This window comes from Formica exsecta, unplaced genomic scaffold, assembly GCF_003651465.1.
Source record: "Formica exsecta isolate Colony F162 unplaced genomic scaffold, ASM365146v1 scaffold62, whole genome shotgun sequence".
In the NCBI taxonomy this organism is placed as follows: domain Eukaryota; kingdom Metazoa; phylum Arthropoda; class Insecta; order Hymenoptera; family Formicidae; genus Formica; species Formica exsecta.
In genome coordinates, this window is record NW_021853381.1 from 984,947 (window position 1) to 995,666 (window position 10,720).

The 10,720-nt window shown below is 39.9% G+C and overlaps 1 protein-coding gene across 8 annotated transcripts in view; it reads right to left on the reverse strand.

Moving 5' to 3' along the window:
- Positions 1 to 10,720, reverse strand: part of LOC115242721 (growth factor receptor-bound protein 14-like) — a 325,508-nt gene that overhangs the window by 12,456 nt on the left and 302,332 nt on the right. The window lies entirely within an intron of this gene.

Genomic DNA, 10,720 nt, shown 5'->3' on the forward strand with positions numbered 1-10,720 from the left:
GAGTGTGACTTCTCAGGGAGGGATATAGGAGTGTATGTTTATATGAAAGATCCCCTTTAATTTTCGACAAAGAATCATCCCCTAAAATTTTTCGCGCTTATTTAGAATCACCCTGTATAATGTTCCGGTCAAAAATGCGACACACCTAAATTTCGGCGTGCTCAATGATCCTAGAATAAATACGTCTATCTATAACTCGATGATAAATGCGAGTTTTGAGCGTTTCGACCTTGTTCATCTCTGGTAAAAGCGGAAGCCCGTTCTTCACGCGATGAAGGGAGAGCCGTTTCCGGGCTGCCATCGAATACTTTTATTTGGGATTAGAAACGCGGATAGTTTTTAGTCCGGTAAATAACTCGTCTTGCAGAAACGCGGAAAAGAGAGAGAAAGAGAGAGAAAAACGAATTCTCTTCCTGTTTCCCTCTCTTTTTCGGTGACCCACGGCGAATAAACTGCGCCTCGCAAATCTCTCGTGAAATTATGGCTCGGATGCGATACAGCTGGTAAAAATCGCGGACGATAACTCATAGTCGCCCGCGCGTTCCGGCAATAATTTTATCCGCGGACTCTTCTTTCCGCAAATCGCGATTCGGCGATCGACGATATAGAACGTCGAGATGAGCCTCGATGAGCTATCATGCGAGATGATCGAGATAGCTTGAGAGAAATACCTTTACAATTTAGAGCGCCTTAATTTAGTATAATTGTGACGTATATTGTATGCTTATAATTCGCAATTTCACGAATATATCCTAAAATTATACTCATCAAACTCGCAGTTGAAGTATTAGAAATTGATGGTTCAAACACCTGCGAAACACCTGGCTCCACATTACCGATTAGAGCGATAAGTATTCGTACACCTATATATATTTCGACATTTGAAATAAATCCGAAATATATTTAAACGCGAAGGAACTGAAAGACCGGTGTTTGAGTCATGTCCCGAGGAATAATTTGAACCCTCATATGAGTAAGTTCCTCTCGCTCTTTAGGTTCCTGATAACGAGCAAAAAACCGGAGCGCACGTAGTGGATTAGTCGGTTGTTAAAATAAATAGACGCTCGCGGCGCAAGTACCTTCGGGGGAGAGAATTACGGGAAAGAGAAAGAGAAAGAGAGAGGTAGAGATGGAGAGAAAGGGCTCGGAGTTTCTCATCAGCGAATTATCGTGGAGCGAGAATTCGAGGGTGCTTTCGGGAACCTCGCCGGAAACCAGAAAAGCCGGTGTGGCGCCCAGCTATAGCCGCGATCGATGTACAACTAGGCTCTTTCCAGTTTCGGCTCAATTCCCTCTTGCTCTCCGGAGAGACAGAGAGAGAAATGGAGAACGGAGGAAGAAGATTCTCGTGATAGGCTTTCGTCCTGGCGTGGCCTTGACATCGCCGTCAAGGCCCGTCATGACCCGATATCGTGGCGATTTAAAAACTATTCTCTCCAATATACAGGATGTTAAAAAAAAGGGTCACCTATTTTGAGAGCAGGTAGTATTAATCAAAATAAGAAAAAAAAATTTAATTAACAGAGGTAACACAACTAATAAAAAAAAGACAAAGAGCTCAAATAGAAAGATAGCCTGTATCTTCGAAAATATTAATTGTAGGACTCATGTTAATTAGACTTTTTTTTTCTTGTTTTGATCAATTCTACCTGCTCACAAAATATGTGACCCTTTTTTAAACAACATGTATATGTAAGAGAAAGATAATATTTTATTTTGAAAAATATCTCTTCTTCGTTATTTATTTTTTTTTTATAATAATTGCGCTAACTTTCTAAAAAGTACGTAGAAATTTTTGAAACCGCCCGCATTTTCTTTTTTTTTTTATATTTTTCTGTATCAATTCTTCTCAGAAAGGATTTCATTCCAGGGTGTGATAAAATATGGCCATTCGCTTGCGTTATTAAATTTAATGAATAATAAAAAGAGATGAAGATATTATAGGGATAACGAGAAATTTTAATAACAGTGCGTATCACAGGAGAGTTTCCGCAGGTAAATTGATTTTTAAACGATGCATGGAGTGACATAAGGGCGATCGTTTAGCAACTTGACGAGCGTAACCAAGGACCAATCCAAGTCCGGCCACGTGCATATAATATTTTAAGGGTTGTCCGATGAACGAAGTTAACACGCTGCGGGCTTCCCGGGTTTCGAGCGAGTTTACAACTTCCGGCCTAACTTCGTCGGTTTGAACATATACAGTGAAGAAAACGCCCGCCAGAAAGAGAGAGAGAGAGCTTTCCCGGTCGGCCAGGCTTCCTCATCGTGTTTTATCGTTATTACAAGCTCCTTCAAAGCTTACGACTCTGTGCAGCGGATAACGTTCTTCGTCTCCTTCTCCTTTTCCCTCATCAACCCCTTCGTCGTTCGATCAACTTCCACCCCGCTTCGCTAGCCGTCGAAAATGACACGTCCAGGTTGCACCATTACCACTATTGCCTTATCCCGCGTTTCTCCTCATAAAGAAATTTCGTTACGTTGCTTATAGAAAGTCGACGTCGTAATTTTACATCGTAGGGACATAAAAATCGTTAATATCGTTACAATGTCTAGTTGGAAAATTTATGTTCTCTTGTTTAAAAATACGCCGGTTAAAATTTTTGTGTTAAATATTTAACACATTCATGTGTTAATTTAACATATTGCTATTGTGTTAATTGAACTCAAATGTTAAATTATTAAAATAACTAAAAAAAGTGTAAAAATAACACAATGTGCACATATTTTTAATTTTACACACTAAATATGTTCCGTATTAATAGTGACAGGGTTTATCTGTTAAAATTTATAAAAAAAAATGTTGGTTTTATTTTACAATAAGAATGAAAGTGACTATAGACCGTCAATAACTTTTCTTTCAAATTAATTTTATCATTAAAAATATGTTGATTTTACGCAAAATTTATTTCAAATTACTATAAAAATTTGCATTCATTTTGTGTTGAAATATTAATAGAATGTCACTATTTAACATATCCATATTATGTTAAATTAATCCAAAAATTTTTGTGGCTCGTTTGGGACATGCGATATATGTATGTTAAATATAAGCCAAATTTTTCAACCGTGTTCGCACAACCAGATTTCGATATTAAACGCCTCGTTAATTAAGCCTGGAAATTGAATTCTGTTGAAATTTGCTTGAAAATCGCCGATGAGATGAAATTTTGCACTTTAAATGTATCTCTAAAAAGCACTTTATATATAAACGTATTCTATTTATAAAAAATATCTCCCGTTAAACACATCTAGTATTATTAGCAACGAAGTTATATGGTGACTGTCTCTAAAGCAGAATTGTCATTCAAATTTCAATTTTAAAAAATGTGAAATTGAATTGTCATTCAATTTTATCATCCAAAAAAAAAAAAAAAAAAAAAAAAAAAAAAAAAAAAAAAAAAAAAAAAAAAAAAAAAAAATAATTTTTTAAAATCAAAAAAAAAAAAAAAAATACAAAAAATACAAAAGCAATGTAATTTTGTAATCTGTAACCAAGAATGATCGGAGTAAGGCAGCTAGGATGAGCTCATTATTAAGTATATCACCTTACTGGATTTCACGTTGATTCGCACCATTCCGGTATCATGTTCCAGATCCTCGAGATTACTGTTTTCCCTTCGTAACAACATTTTCGCTATCTCGAAAAATCGCCGGCGTTACGTGCGTAAACATTCTCCTCATCCGCGTATCGCGCCATCGCCTCGCGCATTATTTCGCTTTACGACATTTTAAATTGTCGCTGATATAACGGTGATATTATGAAATTGCGAGGTGGTATCGCGCGACAACGCGACACGCGCGTATATGTATATGTGTATATGTATGCGTCCTTCCGAATATCGCTTGTGTGCGCCACCAGCGATTGGATTTCCCTTTCGCTCTCTCTCCCCCGAATGTTCCGTTCCCGCGGCAATTCGCGACTCCCTCGTTACCGTGGATGCCTAACGTTGTTTTACGACCGATAAAAGCATCCCTCCTCCCTTGTCTGCCGGTGGCGTATCGTTTTTACCCGAAGCTGGCTGGGCTGGTTGCTAGCTGTCGCGCAGTGTCTGTCGGATATTATGTACGTGAGAAATCATTGAATTCGCGTATAAACAGCATATGCATTAAGTAATTGAATATTATACTATAAAACGATATAATCGCAAATAAAAATAATTTTGACAGTAAATTTTTAATTTGTTATATAGTCAAAAAAGATACTGTAGAGAAAATAATTAATTTTTTATGTTAAATATTTTTTTTGATCGATTCTTTTTTTTTCTATTATCATCGCGTTTAGATACTCTATTTATAAAGGTCCCAGTCTCTAAGATAAATCACGCGATTAACGGACGAACCTGCGTTTTTTCAATTTGCGATTTTTATCACTTACAAGAGACGACCCGGTAGTCGCCGGTTAAAAACACATCAACCGATCAATAGTCATTCCTTCCGCATGTTACTGGGTTACTATCTCGCCTCGTGACCGAGCGATAACGTAATGCACCGAGATCTCGCGAACCGAGCGATTACGAAAAAGCAAGATCGATGTAAACGACATATACAAGAATGAAGAAATAGAAATATGCAATCTAATTAAAAGAAGCTAATCAGTAAAAATTAGATTTGTGATATCGGAGATAAAAATAATTTCATTTATATGCATGGCAATATTGTCGGACGGAAAACGATCTGTCGGGCTTCCGTGAGTATCGCGAGTTCCTGTGATGTGAGTAGCGGGGGTCAACCACGTTCGCGAAGTAAAGAAAAGGGGGAGGAAGTGGGAGAAGTTGCACCTGGAGACCCGCGGCTACTCTTATCGACCCTCACGCGCTATCGATTCCAGGTGACCAGGCCCTACCGCTATCAGCCACGTGGTTGCGCGACCAAAGAGATAAAAAGAGATTCCTTCAGAACGGATCGCGAGAGAAACTTTTGCGTCGATTTCCATTATACATATTTACTCAGAAAACACCGGGCATCGTCGTGGGAGACACGTCGGCAAGGGCTTTATCGAGGTTGGATACGCTATTTCCGGTATAGTATACCGCCGGAGGTTTTTATCGCTATGTCATTCTCTCTCTCTCTCTCTCTCTCTCTCTCCCCCTCGTCTCATCGAACGACGCCAGAGACGGCTAATATTTTGCAGAAATAAAGAGAAGCAACGCGACGCTTCCACCTTTATTTATAGAAACTTAATCCGATGGTATTCTTCTATGCTTTTGCATCACAAGGTTTTTAACTTGACATTTCACACGATTGGACATTTCCCATTTCGCGACGTTTCCGATGTTTTCTTTTTTTTATCTGTGCCAAAATTTGAAAATATATAATGATTTTTAGAGAATAATAAGGTGTTATTTTACGTCATAAAAATATACTACACGAGATTCAGAAAAATTCTATCATGAAATAAGATACGTGATCTGTCTTTAAAAAAATTAATTTTAATTATAAATGAATTATTTATGTAGAGAGAGAGAGAGAGTTTTAAAATGTAAAAAAAAAATAGTTTTCTTTATGAACGAAATATATTTATTCTTTGCAGGAGAAATACGTTCCTACGAAAAGAAATTTCCTGGAAAATAACGATAAGGTACCACTAATTCATCGACCAAAATCTGTTTGTTAATGTTTGATTAATGGCAAGCAGCAGCGATTGCGAGGAAATTCGTGGGACAGGGTTGACAACCCCTGACAAGCCTGTTGCTAAGCGCTCATCAACTGTCCCCGTGCAGCGTCGAGTAGCCAAGAAACGAACGAACGAACATGGGGCCTGCCTCGCTTCGCCACCGATCGACGCTATTGCGCATGCCGCTCTTTGTCCCTCTCACCCCCTCGTATCACGATGCCTCTTTCCAACCCTCCCCTCCTTTATGTCTTTATCCTGCACCCTTGTTCGTGCCCCGATACGAGTCACCATGGTTCGAAATTGTCTCCCGGTAGATTACCGTGAAAAAAAGAGGACTCTGACAGATACCCATCTGATTTCAACTACCGTCAATGTAATATTCGAAAATCTCATACATTTCCCTTCCCGTCGCATTATTTTTGGAAAACTCGACGGAATCTCTAGAGCGAAGGAAAAAAATCTTAATGAGTCTTTTTCGCTCGTGTTCCTGATGTCGTCACGTTTCAAGGGTCAGCACTATCCTTGAGAGTTACAGCCGCTAGTGCTGTATCGGAAATTATCGGAGGAAAGTATTTTTTATAGGAAAGTTTCGTAATAAAAAAGTACTCTAAAAGGATGCTCGCAAATTAAGAAAGTTTTTGTCCATCAGGGACGCTTTTTATCTCTAAACTCGAACATTAGCACGAACGAGAAATGTGCCGACGGTATTTTATTAGGCAAACTACCAAGGATCGTCAAAATTGGGAGACATCCCAAACTACTCGTAGATGAAAGAGAGAAAAATACGGGGTGAAACAACGGTACCGAACAATTTCACGAGTACGAGATTACACCTCGAATAATTTATCCGATCCGAGAAGAGACTCGAAGCTAGGCTAACAGCTTCCGATATCGGCCATCGCGCTAGCTTACGACATCCCTGCTCGGAGATGTTACACAACAGTCTCTCGCTGCCGGCAGTCGTACGACTGCACAATGACGCACGTAGAGCAACTCGGTATTAATTGTCCGACGTAATCGGACAAAGGCGAATTTACACTGTCACAATGCCATCGTCGTCGTCGTCGTTGTCGTCACGGTGCAGCTTTCGTGAACGGCTCATTGCGGAAGGCATACACAGTAGGAGAAGAGGAGACGTCCTCCTAAATTGCATCGGATACGCTCGGTCTCAGATAGCAGTCGACCGGTAGTTTAGATAGACGTTAATTGTGCCCGGCGATTCGCTTGGGAACACGTCCGACGCAGAGGGAGGGAGAGAGAGAGAGAGAGAGAGAAGGAGAAAGAAAGGAAAGACGAAGTTCGTCCTGAAATAATGGTAGAACGGCCGTCCAACGACATTAGCCCGGTCACATCGTCGAACAAAGACAAATTACGCGGACGGCCGGGCCGTGCGCGGTTCCCCGGGCTTTTCAAGAGATCCCTATCGTCGCGCGTTGCGCAACCACCCGAGCTCTCCAACCGGAGAGACCGATGATTGACGTAAAATTATGCAAAAACTGTCTGTCGTCCCGTACTCGAGCGGGAAGCGCGTTTCTTTCGCGTGGGGTGCTGCTTCTTCTCTTTATGTCGAACGCGGACAAAGAGCTTAAGGCAAGAACAGTCTGACATCATCCTGGGGATCGGTCGATGTACGAGAAAGAGCGGCCAGAAAAGTTTTTTTTTCGATAATTAACGTAATTTCTAAAAAAAATATGTATGTCGTAGCCAGATTATATAATCCGTCGTTTTATAAAACGTCTAGGCATTTTATAAAACGATGATTATGTAATCTGGCTACGACATGTATATTGCTTAAAACTCTAATTGAACTAAAAAAACACATTTATAGAAACTATATATATTTTATATATATTTAATCTTAAATGCAAACATCTGATTCTGTCTTGTATTTATCTTGTACGATGAACGGATATAATTCCGGAATATCAGATATTGAATCTTAACACGCCAAAAAAAAAAGAAATCTTTTCTCGCAATTTATACATTTTTATCACTCTACAAGCACGTAATTTTCCCAAAAAGCGCGAATCTCCGAATTATTCTCTCAGTGACTCTCATGCTGACGCGTTTAAAAGATAATAAAAAAAATTGAATATTATTACGTATCTTAAAATGCTAATAAGCCAACTTGCCTTTTCTCGTCATGTCGTTAACTAGCACCCTTAGTCGAGTTAAATAATAATCCAACTTTACAGCGGCTGCAACAAGTTTCCCAACAACTTTTAAACAAGCGTACCTACTTGTTAGGAAAAAAAAAAAAAAAAAAAAAGAAAAGTGTATCGTGCAGGCTGCTCGCTTAAAGCAAGAGTCGGTCGTTATGGGGGCATTTCAGATGTAGACCGATAACTTATGTGCACCCCTTGCCCACTCCGTCACCGACGTCGCGCGAGCGTATAATGCGTCGCGTGGGCGTGCACTGGCATTCAGATGCGTTCGATCTCTCGCATCCTCTCCGCGTGGTTGTACGTGCACGACGATTATGTTCAGCCGTGTCGCATATGCGAGAGCGAGAGAGAGAGAGAGAGAGAGAAAGAGGGAGCGAGAAGAGTGATAAATCGGCTCGGTCGCGCCCGTGCAATTTAAATAATAAACGGCGTGTGCTCGAAGCGGTTTCGAAACCCGAGAAAAACCGGAGAAGCCCGTATCCGCTTCGCAATTACGTCACTAATGCCATGCCAAATTAATTTAATTCTCGCACTTTCCAACTACGTCGCTCGCCGTCGATTTGACGATTTATGACGTCGCGCGAGCGAGCGATAAGAATTATTTTATTTTATTTTCGTCGAGACTCGTCTATTATTATCGATCATAGCAATTGTGGATCAGTTTCGAGATTTTGATTCTCTCGGATGTTAAATATAAACATTTCGTTTCCGAAAAAACTCGAGTAAATTTATTTTTTGTTAGAAACTGACGGGGATATACCTCTAGGCATGTACGCCAGAAGAGAAATTTCTAATTAAAAATACTCTCGTAATAAAATACGTCGAAAAAAAAAATTGGAAGATTCTAGGATTTCCTCCGGGTTGAAAGAAGCGATGATGAACGTCTCGTGAAAATTTTGGCTTACACGATACGTTAAGAGAGATCGGAAATTCGTGATACTTGACTTTCGACAATTAATTTAATGTTGAAATAACGAAGTCTGTTTGAGCAAATTCGGACATTCCTTGTTCGATCGCATCTTATCAATGCTACCGATAATGCGAGTGAATCACTGATATTTAACGCGAACAATCTTTTTATCCATCAGTAAATAACGTTCTAATAAAATACCACACCGATGTAAAACAATATTGACACGATATATCGCGTGATCGGGAAATTATTCCAGAAACGTGACTCGTTCTCGGACGAATCTAAGCTTCTGTCTCTCTCAAGGTGCACTATCGCATCTCTCGACACAGCCATCCTCGGCGGTAGGCGACAGAGTGGAATACGGAAATCTGAAGGACGTGGAGGCAACGCGAGAAGACGAATCGTGCACACAATGGCTTGTTGTGCCGCGTAAGCCCCACTTCGAGCTTCTCTCAGGGAGCTCGGAGTCTGAGCCGCGTGATAGCACCAGATGACTCGCTTTCTCGGGGGGATGCGCGACAATGCACGTCGCGACGCATCTCGTCTCTCTATCTTGGAGGAACCGAAAATTGCGCCGGTAGGCAAAAGCGGAAGTGCGCAAAGGCACTCGCAGCCTGTTATCGATCGCGAGTTACTCGCGGGGAAATGGCTTGTTAAGAAGATTGGGAAGGACCGAATGAGCTTTGCGAAGGAGGCGCACGAAAGCCTCTTGGCTTTCCCGACCTAAAGCTTATACGCGGCGAATCGATGAGAAATACAGCGGTACAAGAGACTGCTTAAGACCGTCTATTAGGCTATTTTGCCGTCAATCTTGATATACGATCCAATTTTCGCGTTATCTAAAAGAATTATTATTTCAAGTAATTTTGTATTATATTATAATTCTATCATATTTACAATTACGTAATACAACGTATCAATGACAAAATAATTATATTTTCTTTTACAAATAATGTAATTTTAAATAACAATATTCTTTGCTTTCTAATATAAAATAATGCCTACATTTTTATATTATTTACGTATTAAATTGTGCAATTAATGAGAATTTATCAAAATTGCTTTCTAATATAAAATAATGCCTACATTTTTATATTATTTATGTATTAAATTGTGCAATTAATGAGAATTTATCAAACTTCTAATATATACTTTTATCTATAAAAACTTTTTTTATTTAAATATGTAATCAGGCAACATGTTATGTAGCCGAAATTCATATGAGAATTTGCACTCGATATGGCTTATGTATCCAACGGGCGAAATATAAAGAGTGCAAGACGGCAAAATGCCAGCGCGCATAAGATAAAATTAGCTGATCGGTCATGTGTGCAGTGTTCCCAGTACTCCAGAAGCGTTAAACAATTTTGCCAGAAGCACGTTCCAGAGTGAATAAAAATAGACGCGTTAATTCTGAGCGGAAGATGGAAGAGTTGGAGAGAGAAAGAGAGAGAGAGAGAGGGGGGGGGGAGAGATAGCAGGAGATAAACGCCGCGGGGCAGTCGACCGATTATTGACATCAATGCACCTTTTAACTTGCTCAAACGGTCTTCGTTATTTCAACATTAAATTAACTGTCGGGGGCCAAGTGTCACGAATTCCCATTCTCTTACAACGTATCATGAAAGCCAAAATTTTCACGAGACGCTCATCATCGCTTCTTTCAACCTGGAGGAACTCCTAGAATATTTCATTTCTTTTCGATGTATTTTATTCCGAGAATACTTTTATGATATTCAAAGACGAGTTCGCAGCATTAAGTCCCCAGAGTGCAGCGGCCTAATGACGTTTGCGCCGAGATTAATCTCCGGTCGCGCGCGACTTATGCAAAGTCATACTTGAAGTAACTTCGACTTCGCTCGGCGGTAAATTAATCAAGATCGGAATTAGCGGTCCCGTTGCAGCTGCACGATCGCGTCATTAATGGGTTATCTGAGGCTAGAAGCATGAAAAAATAGGTTAATTCCTTCTAACGATTATGTAACTGCGAAAAATGGCTTTCGAGGGATCTCTTGTTTTTTTTTT